At 36.9% G+C, this 12,792-nt stretch overlaps 1 long non-coding RNA gene across 1 annotated transcript; it reads right to left on the reverse strand.

Moving 5' to 3' along the window:
- Nucleotides 1-4,937: 4,937 nt before the first annotated feature.
- On the reverse strand, nucleotides 4,938-6,150 carry LOC121990117. Its single transcript, XR_006114464.1, has 2 exons — nucleotides 5,445-6,150; nucleotides 4,938-5,358 (listed from the first exon to the last, which is right to left on the reverse strand). It is a non-coding gene; the product is annotated as an uncharacterized LOC121990117 (long non-coding RNA).
- Nucleotides 6,151-12,792: the final 6,642 nt, after the last annotated feature.

The following is a 12,792-nucleotide window of genomic DNA, read 5'->3' on the forward strand; positions in this document are numbered from 1 at the left end:
ATAAGAACTCATTGATGGATTTTATCACCCGTTTTAATAGAGCACTGAGACACCAAAGACATAATGAGTTAATTGTGGACCATATTGATATGAATGAGCATCCCAAGATTAAGATAAACTGGCCAATGGAAACTCAAATGGTTGAGTTGTACACAAAAAAGAAATGGCTGGAGTTTCAAAGTGAAGTGGGTGAGAGTCATGGTTATTATGTGCAACAAGCATTTGCAGGAGTTGACTCAGTGGTTTACCATGTGATGAAATTTCGAAGTTGTTCTTCATCCAAACCAAAGGTTCTCACCCATGACAAACAGAGGGATTATATATCGTGCAGTTGTATGAAATTTGAGTTTGAGGGCATTCCATGCAGGTATATGTTAGCATTTTTTCGTATCAACCAAGTGTTTCATTTGCCTAATATGTATATACTCGAACGATGGACACAAGATGCAAAGGTTGGAGCAATATATACTTTGGGGGAGCAAAAAGATCCAGATCCAGAAAAGTTTCTGATGTCGAGACACTCGAGATTATCCTATAAAGTTTCAGTATTAATTGATAGTGCATCTTTAACTGATGAGGGGACAAACTTCTTGGATGAACAATTCGATTGTATCTACAACAAAATTCAAGAGATGAACATTATTAAACCATGTGGTGATGGAAGTAAAAGGAAGAAATCCATAGATGAGGGTCTTGGTATTATTGATCCTTCTTTAGTAAGAACAAAGGGATGCGGGAAGAGATTGAAATCATCAAAGGAGAAGTCAATCTCAAAGTCCAGGATATGTCGTGGATGCGGATATCGAGGTGTGTCACATGACAAGCATAATTGTCCAATTTTACAGCAAAGGTATGTGTGTCAATTAATTTTGCATTTTTATTATAATGTTACTTGCAAACTCAAATTCTTTTTATTTTATTACATTTTAAAATTATGACAATGTGTTGATTGTTAGATCAACTGAAGATAATCAGTATAACAACGTTGACGACACATATGAAGCAAATTTGACATCTATCGTTGGTACTATCAATTTTTTATTTTATTAAATCATAGTGGTTCATTGAGAAAATGAAGTTAATAATTATCTTTTTTGGTTGCAGATTCTAACAACATGCACTAGGATATTCGTAATTAGAAGTGAGTGCCAACACAGGTTCTAGCTATCATTTTCCTTCTTCAGTGACAAATAGGCTGATACTTGACTCTTGATTTATTCAAGAAATGCTTTAAATATTTTTTGTCTTCTAATTTTGTAATCCTTTTAGAAGTATTTGTATCGCAGTAAACATCATAGAAGTTATTCTAATCACAATTTTTCTGAACCATTTTATCTGAATCATATATCATATATCACATTTCCTTCGTTTGCACAATTGGAAAGTACATTTCATCTTGCTTTTATTGAGCTAGTTTAGTAATGCAAATCTAATTTCTAACTTGCTCTTTGCCTACCTTTGCCATCCAAAGTCTTTTTTATAGTGAAATATTGGAATTGTGGACCATTTATTATAGCTTTATGTTAATTATTTGCAAAATGTCCTTTTAGGTTGGTGTGGCAGAACTTGAAGTTGCAGTTGAGAGAACATCACTCACTTCTGATTTTTTTTTTGTGTCCCTTTTGGAACTTTTTCACAGTGGTGTGTTTGAAGTTAATTGCTCGAAGGATGTAAAAGTTCAGGGTATCATAGGTCCCTATGCTTCTCTTGAAAAAGTGGGTTGATTGTAATACTACATTTATATCATTGCTTAGTTATTAATTTAATGGTAGCTCATAGTAGAGAGGAGACATATGTTATGTTCAGTGGTTGTGTTGTTATTTTTTTTAACCTGAGTTCAAGTTGAAATAATAGTATTGCAAGTGATGTATCGAATTTGAAACATATGTTATGTTATCTTAATATGTTGTGAAACATTTGTTATGTTTGGAACATTTGTTATCTTAATATGTTATGTTATGTCCCAAAGAAGAAATGGATCAACTTCAGAGAGATAACCGAGTCACAAGTGTAGAGCTATCAGTAGATCAAGCAAGGGATATAAATCGAACTTCTGATTCATGTGAAACTGATTGCTCAGCAATTGAGAAAGAAGCAGATAAACTAGAATCACTTTCCAAAGGCCTGGATGCTTATGAATACAGTGGAGCTAATTTAACAAATGCAGATTCAGGATCAACATTCTTATGGATTGGATGCCCATACAGGCGGGACAAACAATGTGGAGACCATCCTTTTATCTCAGCTGAAGCAGGATGTTCATGATATTGCAAAACTTGAACTTTTGAACAATGTCAAAAACGATCCGGATAGTCTATTTGTTCCAAATACAGATGTTGATATTGCTTCTGGTGGAAAAGAAAATACTTGCTGCAGTATGTATAAGGAAGAATCAAATGGCAGACAGTGCAGTGAAGTATGTTTGTTCCCTGAAGGTGGAGAAAGCATTACAACTGAGCCTGAGAAAATGTCTACTATTGTTCATTCTTTGGCTGGGAAGCCTTCCTTGGATCCCCACCCCAAAATTAATCATCATATTGAAGTTACTTCCAACAACTTCTATCAGCCTTCAAAGGAGGAAAACGTTCATATTGAATGTATGGAACAAACTCAGTCATCTGGTGGAAAATTGGATGACACGGTGGAACCTATGGAAGAGGCTGACTCATCTAACAAGAAAACACTTGATTCGGTCAAGGAGAATATTGAAACATGCAGCATTCGTGCGTTAAGGAGCTTGATGCCAGGTTAGATTTTTAAATCGTGTATGTTGCATCACAATAATTTCAGTTCAGGTCAAGATTGAGCCTACAATCTGCCCTCTTGTGGTATTAATTTCCACTGAAATTAGATGTGTTATCCATATATTTGATTCCTGAAATTTCATTTCCTTGCTGGATTAGTTATTTACCAACACCTATATTTATGACAAGAAATAAGTGTAATTTAGCAAAACTCCCTATGAAAAATTGTATGCCTCGAAGCACAAGATTTTAGGTTTTTTTTAATCAAAAAAAGAAAATCTGTTCAAATCAGAAGTTCTCCTTTTGAGAATTTGTTTAAAACAAACTGTGGATCTAATTTATTAATAACAAATCTAGCCCACTGTCAACTTTCTTTCAAATTAGTTGTTCATGCTACCCGTGCCACCTACCTCATCAACGTTACAGTTAGAAAATATTGTGTACAACCTCTTGAATATGTTGGATTTTTTGGATCGCGAAAATCATTTTTTCGCGTCGTGGAAACCCTGAAATTCTCATGTCACCGGATTCGTGCGAAGTAAAATAAAACAAAATTCACGAGTACGAGTTTCTTACATCTAGATCTACATTAGGAGAAGATCTTTACCCTTGGTACGAAGCCCTTCGCGTATCCCGTTCTTCCAAGTGATGCCGGATCTCGAGGTTGTCAAGTGTACAACCCTCTAGAAGTATCCACACGAACAAATAAGTGGAGAAACCTAACACAAAGGTGTGCTAGCACCTTGGTAAGGTTCGGCCAAGAGAGGAGAGGGAGAAAGGTTGAGAGCTTGAGGAAGAAGATGATGGAATGAATGCCTTGAATGAAATCAAAATTCCATTCATCACAAAAGTGGCCGGCCACATAATGGAATTGTAACCTCCATTCATATTTAATGTGGCCATTATAGAGGGGATTTGTCACCTCCATTAAGTGGCACACACATGTGCTAACTATGATGATGTGGCACATCATCATTGGCCACTTAATGCCAACTCACAAATGAGGTGGCAAATGGTCAAGTCAAACTTGGCATTTCATCTTCCTTCTCAAGTCAAGTCAAACTTGACCAAATCTCTCTCATGGTTGATCTAATCTGACCATTTGATTCAAACTAACTTAATATAATGAATCTAATTCATTTAATTAAATTGATTCAATGAGTCATAATCTAAATTAAACTCATTGAACACATGAATCAACTTGAGTCCAACTCAATTAGCCTAACTTGGATTACTCTTAATCCAATTTGGTTCAATACATGAACCTAATCCTCTTGGTTCATCATATGAACCTAATCTCCATCTAATTGTCCTTAGTGTGTGACCCTATAGGTTCTTGTAACGTTGGCAATGCCCCTAAACCCATTTAGGAGCATAAGTAATGAGCGGTATCTAGCAACACATCATTACTACTCAAGTTACAAGAATGTTGAGATCCAACATCACCTTGTGACTACTAATTGTGACTCCTCACAATATATGACATTGTCCTTCTATCCTAGACATCTAGATTGATCAATGTGAGGCATAGACTGTGTCATCTTCTAATCAATCTAAATCTTGAACTCCAAGTAGACTCACTCAATCAAATGAGCTCAATATCTCATATTGACTTATTTGGTCATGACCATGCACTTCGTGATCTCACTCTATCAAGAATATTGATGTCGCTCCCGTCATATAGGAGGGATATATCTCATCTACATCACTCACATCCCTCTGCATAATTCGTTACATACCCAGTAATCGCCTTTATAGTCCACCCAGTTACGGGTGACGTTTGACGAAACCAAAGTACATAACTCCTTATGTAGGGAACCATGGTGACTTCAGGTCTAAGGACTAGTAGTCATACTAATAGTCACATGAGAAAGTATATGACACTCATATAACGATCCATGATACTTTCTTATGGCGGGTCATTCAGTATACATTCACCAATGCATAACCATGTGTCAACTTGATATCTCCATATCCATAACTTGTGAGATCAAGTCATCGAGTTGACATACATGCTAGTCTTATTGCATTAACATTGTCCCTGAATGTTAATACTCGACTAGGAATGATTAAGAGTAGTGTTCCCTATATCATCTCACTATCGGTTCAACTAACCGATTGATACAGGTAAAAACCCTCTACTCAAGGACGCTATTATACTTAGTTATTTGACACCAATACAAGTAAGTATAATAATCAAAACAAATGTCTTTATTTATATAAGAATATGATACAACAAGTCCATAATACAATCATCAAATGATTAACTCTAGGGCTCTAACTAACATAATATCGATGGATCCAATCAATGCATCTAATACTTAATGGACTAAGCTATGATTGAATCTAATACCTAATGTATATAATGGCTTTTAATCAATGGGCCACTTTTCCGTGTTTACATTTGCAGAGGGAGCAATTCCATCCATGGGATATGTAATCGAAGCATAATCCAATCTCGATGTGGCAGCTTCACCACCTACCAATTCCCTAACAACGAAGGAGTCACTATCTGATTTAACAGCAGCCGATGCTTTTCAAGGCAATGTTGATATCTTTGACATGTTGGAGATATCTTTGACTACACTGGTTGAATCTGGCCGACGATCAGTTACTATGGAGAATGCAACAGTTGAAATCCTCAAACAAGAATTTGCAAAAAGAAATAGTATTGATGAAAACACTGCCAATTTGCTAGACCTGAACTTCGGGCAACCACAAGCTATATTGGAGAATCTCCTAGCTGAAGCACACGTCGAAAGAAAACAGAAATTTGCCAGCGGCCGAGGGGACACTGCAGTTTTGAGCTCCAAAAGAATAAGTTGGCATACCGAGAATGATGAGCATGATCTAGAACCTGCAACACTGAAAACAGTTTCTAAAAGATCGAATAAGTTCTTGGGCAATCAAAGGAATGGAACTCACCTACAAGATTACCCGTCACCAAACACATCAAGAAGAAAGTAAAGCGGAGGCAAACCTGGATACCAAACCTAATTCAATATTTTGATTGTTCACAAAAACTCCAACAGGAGAGGGCAAGGCGATTCTGCGATCCCTAGTTTCGCGACGCCTCTGTTAGCTTGTCGCCGCGAGTCTTGGCGCACCGGGAGGACTTCGAGAGAGGGCGGCACACGTGGCCACGAGCCTGTCGTGTTCGTGGCGAGCTAGGGCACAGTTTTGATCCGCTGCGGCGAGAGAGAGAGCAGGCGCGGCGAGAGAGAGAGCAGGCTTCGGCGAGAGACTGCTGTGGCGGCGAGGAGAGGATCGCGAGGCTTCGGCGAGAGGAGAGCAGGTGCGGCATGTGGCGTCGAGGAGGATCGCGGCTTCGGGGCTTCGACGAGAGGATCGCGACTTCGGGACTTCGGCGACGAGAGGAAAATAAAAATAAGGAAAAAATAGGACGACGTATGGTTCCGTAGAAAACAGGTATATATATATATATATATAATTGGTATATTTCAATATTACAATCTCTTAATTATAATAAATACTATATATTCTACATAATACATGTCGTACATATATATTATATTCTTCTTATTGCTCTTTAGTTATATATTTTATATTATGTATATAGATGTTTCTAATGTTTTACTTCTAATTAATTAGATGAATATTCTGTATAAAAATTTATACACATATATTATATAAATATTAGATCTTTATACATTTTATATATTTAAGTCGTACTATTTCCTTAATATACTTATTAATCAAATTTATATAATTGTGGACTAGCTGAATTAATTAAATTTATGTAAATAAATTTTTAATTAAATCAAATGAGTAATTATAATTAATCCAATAAATATTCTTAATTAAATAAATTTAAAATATAATTATAATTAATCCAATAAATCTCATAATTAAATAAATCCATATTCTAATTAAATTATAATTTAATTCAATAAATTCTCTTAATTAAATAAGTGATTTTGGGTATGACACCCGAACTAGTCAACCCTATGCTGACTCATTTGACATCTTCTCCTATCATTGGCTTCATCTCTGATCCCTGGCTTTCCAATCGCTTGGGTGATTCTCCGGTCTTCTAGAGTTGAGCTCATCCAAACCTAATTCCAGTCTTCTCCTCAAACAGTTTTCTGCTCTGACTTCTTATCCCTCGGATTCATTCCACCGTGCGTGCTTTTTCGCAACTTCTCGTCCCTCGGATGCACCGAGCCCGTCGACTCAATTCCCATGTCATTCTTCTAGTTCACTGCATCTTCCACTCGACTTTTTAAATTCCTAAGTTCTCTACACACTCAGATGTAAGACATCAAATATATAAAGTCTAACTTAATTTAGTTTATCATATTAAAATCATCAGGGGTATTTACAAAAGAAATATTTTAAATTTCATAAACTAGTTTAGGATTTTTTAAGAAGGCATTCGTCGAATTAAAGAATCTATTGTAATAGTTATGAAGTCTACACATAAATTGAAGGAATCAATCATACCTACCAATTTTATTATATTTTTATATTTCTTACCTATATAATATTTTAAAAAATAATTACACATTTCAAACAAATTAAAAATATTTAAAACAATTAATTTCTAATACAACATTATTATACAATTAACATAAATAAATAAATAAATATTTAAATCATCTAAATATATTTAATCATTAATTAAAGATAAAATAAATTAATCTCTTTTTCATCTATCATGACCTCTTGAATCATTTTTCAATTTTTTCTCCTTTAAATTTTCTTCTTTTTACCTACCTTCCTTAATAAATTGTTCTTCTATCTATCTACTTTTAATAATTTCTTCCTCCTTTCTCTTTCTACACATGTCTTTAATTTTTTGAGATAATTTTTTATTCTTCTCATAAGAGCATATTTCAACTTCCATTATATGATTTTTTACTATGTTGATTGTATCCAAATCTGTATATCCTTTTTTGGATCATCTATCACATTACATCATGATTTAAGATTAAATTCTCATTAATTAATAATAGTATCGAAACTTCTTTGTACTGCTACTGCTAATGATTGAAAACATTGATGCTACTGCAAATCAAAATAAAAGTTTACTTGATGTCTGAACTACAAAATAGCATGAAGATTGAGAAAGAGGACAGATGGTGACGTAACATAGTCAAAACCTGATTAGTTAATTGGTTCTTGAATATTGCTCAATGCTGCTTCCTCTCAAAATGAAATGCATATGACACATGGGCATTCATTCCTGTAAAAAAGCTATGTCATGTTGTGTCTCTCATACAATATATTTTAAAAAATGAAACAATAAACCTTTTATTAGAAAAACAAGAACTATAAGGTAACATAAGAAAAATAAAAACTATACTGCTTCCTATTTCCTTCAGGAGATTAAATTCAGTTGTAGGCATGGATTCAAGTTTTTTAAGCAAACGTGATTATGTTTAAAGTTTATGTGGTAATATGTGATGTGTACCGTGATCTCTCATACTGCGAATAGGGAAAGGCGTTAATTCCGAATGAACCTACATAGTACGAAGAAATGCAGCCATTGTAGGAAACAAATCTGCCGGCATAGTTACATTCGGGGAGTTCTTTTTCTTCGGATGTACAAAATGATGAGACAGCAAGTGTGACACTTGGCTCAATATCTAAGCATCAATGTCATCATCAATACCTTCATGGGGTACAACCACAACTTTAAATGCAAGTGTAGCAACGAAAGAAGACATGCCGGCACATAGAAGTGGACGATAACTATGGGTATGAGTAGTCCACACGGGTGGTCAATGAAGCTAGCCACTTGGAATATTAGGAGTTTTTACAAATCCATAAAATATGAGGGAGTGCAGCACCACCTTAGACATAAAGACATCTAAGTAATTGCTCTATTACAGATAAAGCTGAAAGAGGAATCTCTAGCTCCGATTATGCAAAGACATTTCATAGGTATGAGTTGTGCTCATAATTTTAATATGTCTAACTATGACCATATTTTATTTTTTGGAGATTTACAAAAGGTAGACATGGAGGTCCAAGTTTTGGATGATGAGAGATTTCTCTATGCACGGTATGAAATGAATCCAAGGGGGACATGAAATCTCTATGAATAGTACGAAGGCGCCTTCACTACTTGAAGGCGCCTTCGAACACTGTTCATTCGATGGTAATATTGTTCTTTTTGCTCTGCAAAAGAATGTTAGTACAAAATATCTTGCAAAATAAGTATTAGAACAATTTAATAATAATACAGAGTAGTAATTAGTTCCTTTCCTCTCAGGACCAGGAACTAGTCAAGGTCTCAGCTTAGGAATCCCAAATAGACCTAAACTGGGCTGACGCCTACTTTGCCTTCAACCGGGATGCGTCCTCACTTGGCCTCTCTCCTCTAGTGACTTATCTTTAACTTATCAGTTTGTCAGGCATCTAGTCAGCTCGTCAACCTGCCTAGACTTTATGCCAGCTATCCGGTCGGCCCATTGACCTAGCTGGACTTCTTGTCAGATATCCGATCAGCTTGTCGACCTATCTGGACTTCGTACCAGCTATCCAGTAGGTCTGTCGACCTAGCTCGATTTCATACTAGTTATCTAGTCGACCCATTGGCCTAGCTATATTTTGTACCAGCTATCCGGTCGACCCATTGACCTAGCTGGATTTCCTGCACACTAAATCAAGTGGTTAGATCATAACAGAACTTAAGTTAACTTGTCATTTATCAAAACCTGGGTTAGACTATTAGTACAAAACTACACCAACAAAAGGTATAAGCACTAGAAATTCTATTTTCATAATCCACAAAGACTGGTTATAAGCACTAGAGATATCTCACAACGAATTAGCTAAACAATCGACAAAGGAAGTGACTGTACTGAGTAGCAACTAGAAATAGAAATAGAAAAGCAAATGTAAGAATTTGGTTTCATTGTGATATTTATCAATGTAAGGTGATCTACCAATTCTTATCCTCAATAGTCATGCATTTGTAGAAAGTTGTCAGTTTCTTCCTGCAGAAGTCAACTGGCAAGGAACTTTTATCTATACCTCTAGTAATTTGATAGTTATGGTCTCCATGAAGTCCGTTAGCGGGGTAGCCTGTCACCAACGCCCCTCGATCATACAACATAGAAGCACATCATCATTCAATCCACATAAAGGCATAGGGAATAAATGCACTCAACCAATTCACCTCCTTGTAAGACTAGCTTCACCCTTCAAGATGATTCCCTAGATGTTCGTTAGCGGGGTAGCCTGTCACTAGCGCCCCTCGATCATACGATCTAGGGAATCCCTCTACGAGATCCACAAGTAGCATAGACATCCAATCAAGCATGGAAATCAGATCCAAACACAGCAATCCACACAAGATCAAATAGATACAAAATATAACAACATCATTGATATAGGAAATTGGCATATCCATGAGATTCTTACATCAAATCACACAACAAATGCTCCCTTAGTCCTAGAACAATGAATCTACTCCATAATGTAAAGATAGAGATCCGAAGATAAAGAGATCACAAACATTTTAATCCAAATCGAGAGAAGAGAATATAAATACTTATCTAGCGACGATGAGTGATTTTCGGAACCAATCTCTCGCTTCTGGAGTTGAATCTGAGATGGAAATGGCTTAGGAATGCTAGATCACGGCTGGAGAAGATGAAGATTGACCTCCCCAAAAAGGGAGAGCCTCCTCCTTTGAAAAGAGGAAGAAGCTCCTTATATAGTGTAAGGCACGGGCACCACACAACCCGTGCCATGATCGTGTAGCATACACAGCCCCAACTGCTCTGCCCTCGACCAAGGTCACACGACCGTGTGGCCTTCACACGACCGTGTAACTCTGTGCCTCTGGTTGGCTCACACAGCTATGTGGATCACACGGTCGTGCCAATCTTTGCCTCTGGAAACCTCACACGGCCGTGTGGCACACACGGCCTGGGCTTGCCTCTTCTCTAGAAATGTTGCACAACCATGTGGAGAAGTTACTTGGGTCGTGTAGATCTACACAACCAAGTTTTGGTGGTGCTTGCTAGGATGACACGGTCGTGCCAATCCACACGGCCGTGTCATTCTCCTCCTCTGGTGAAGATACACGGTCTGTCTGCTCCACACGATCAAGGTCATTTTCCTCCCTACTCCTTTGAGACGGTCGTGTGGCTCACATGGCCAATGTTGTCTCCTTTGCTTGTTGCCTAGATCAGACTCCTGAAGATAGAAAATACACAAGAGCAGATCTCCAAACAAAGAAAAGTATTTATGAAGAAAGTAAGTCAAATAGTATGAAAGTGTATAGATAAAGCATGTGTAAAATATGTAAATGTGTGTTAAAAGATTTTAAACAAGTGTATATAATCTACACACATCAAACCCCCAGACTTAAATTTTTTCTTGTCCTCAAGCAAAATACCACAATCTAAACTCATGTGCTCTATAATGAATCATAATCCCTAGTGCACTTTCCTAACCCTATCTACAAGTTTCATTGATGAGCATGATCATAGAAATAATTCAAGTATGGCCTAAGCATAAGTCTCTTGTGCATAGTGCAATAAGTGACCCAAACTCTTCAAGTTTCAATCTTTGTCTTAGTCAAGTCGTCATCCAATTGAGTTCCTAATGTTCTCGGTGATAGTCACTTACCCGCCATACACTTGGTTCATGTTTCTCAATCCACCCAAGGACTCAAAGGCATGCTTGATATCAAGGGAAGCCTAGCAGTCATTTCTCCAGTAACCTAACTCGGTCTCAAAGGGGTAACTTGCTAGTTTCCACTCACGACAAATGTTTTTTATATCCCTTATTTTTTTTAAGTGATTGCAAGGTGCAATACTTACACATAAGTATAGATGTTGGGATATTTTGATTTTTCCAAATAATCTTACATGATTCGAGCATCATCCAGTAACCAAAATGTAGTTTGAGAAATCACCAAAGGAACTAAGTACTAAACAAATAAGATGAATCATGACTATTTCAATGATATCAACTATTCAAGTTCAAGTAAAGTAAAAGTAAGATCCTTAAGGTTAAGCCAAAACTCAAATTTATCCCCATACAATACTTAGCTCATATAATGCTATTTATGATAGAGAAAAGAGGTGCACTAGACATACTAGCATTATACCAATAATATTATGAATCAAGATATAAACGTGCTAGCAATTTTGCTCTTAAACAAGTCAGCAGTAGCAAGGAATGATGTTCTCAGTGTGCCAAAATATTTCAAAGGACAGTCAAGTGACAGTCAAAAACAAATATAGCAAGCAAAGCAAAGAAAAATGCAAGATTGAAAATGTAAAAGAAAATGTAAAATGTAAAAATTTGAAACAAAAATGCAAAAATTTTCAAGTTGCAAACACCCCACCCCTCAGACTTAAACTTTTCATCGTCTCGATGAAATCAATATGGTGGTAGAGGAGGAGGATGGGTAAACAGAGGTCGGACAAATGGAGGTCTACGCGGTCGACCAACAAGAAATCTCGGAAAACCAGGAGTCTAGTTCAAGATCCTATGATACTCATAGAGGGCATCAACTTGTTGACGCGTAACGTTCATGCCCTCCATGAACTCTCTCATTCTAGCTTGATTCGTATCATAATCCTGGACAAATTCAACCACCTGACCCTGAAAGTTCCTTGCGATCTGAAAATGATCTTGCACCTCTCTATACTGGTCATTAGACAAGCTGAAGTGGCCCTCCAATATTACTGATTGGGCCTCTTGCTTCTCATGCAATGAATCTAGAGAGGTGCGAAAATTAGAAAAATCAAATCTAGATTGACCTATACCATAGGCAAAAGAATGTCTAGCATGTTCCGTATGTTTGGATGGCTGCGGGTGTCCAGATGTCGAGGGCTCAAGGTGGGGCTTGGTGTCTCCAGACAAGGAAGGGACATTCTTGGGATCGGCATCAGTGATCACCCAATTAGCAGGGTTGCGAATAGAGGTCTGCTCAGGATAAGGAAGTGGTAGCGGAAACTCATCCTTCTTAGGAAAGGCAAAACCATTCTCATCTCGGCAAATCATTTTCATGGAAAGACATGCATCGATATCGATGTTATTGACATGAACGATTTCTAAC

This window comes from Zingiber officinale, chromosome 6B (assembly GCF_018446385.1).
Source record: "Zingiber officinale cultivar Zhangliang chromosome 6B, Zo_v1.1, whole genome shotgun sequence".
Classification (NCBI taxonomy): domain Eukaryota; kingdom Viridiplantae; phylum Streptophyta; class Magnoliopsida; order Zingiberales; family Zingiberaceae; genus Zingiber; species Zingiber officinale.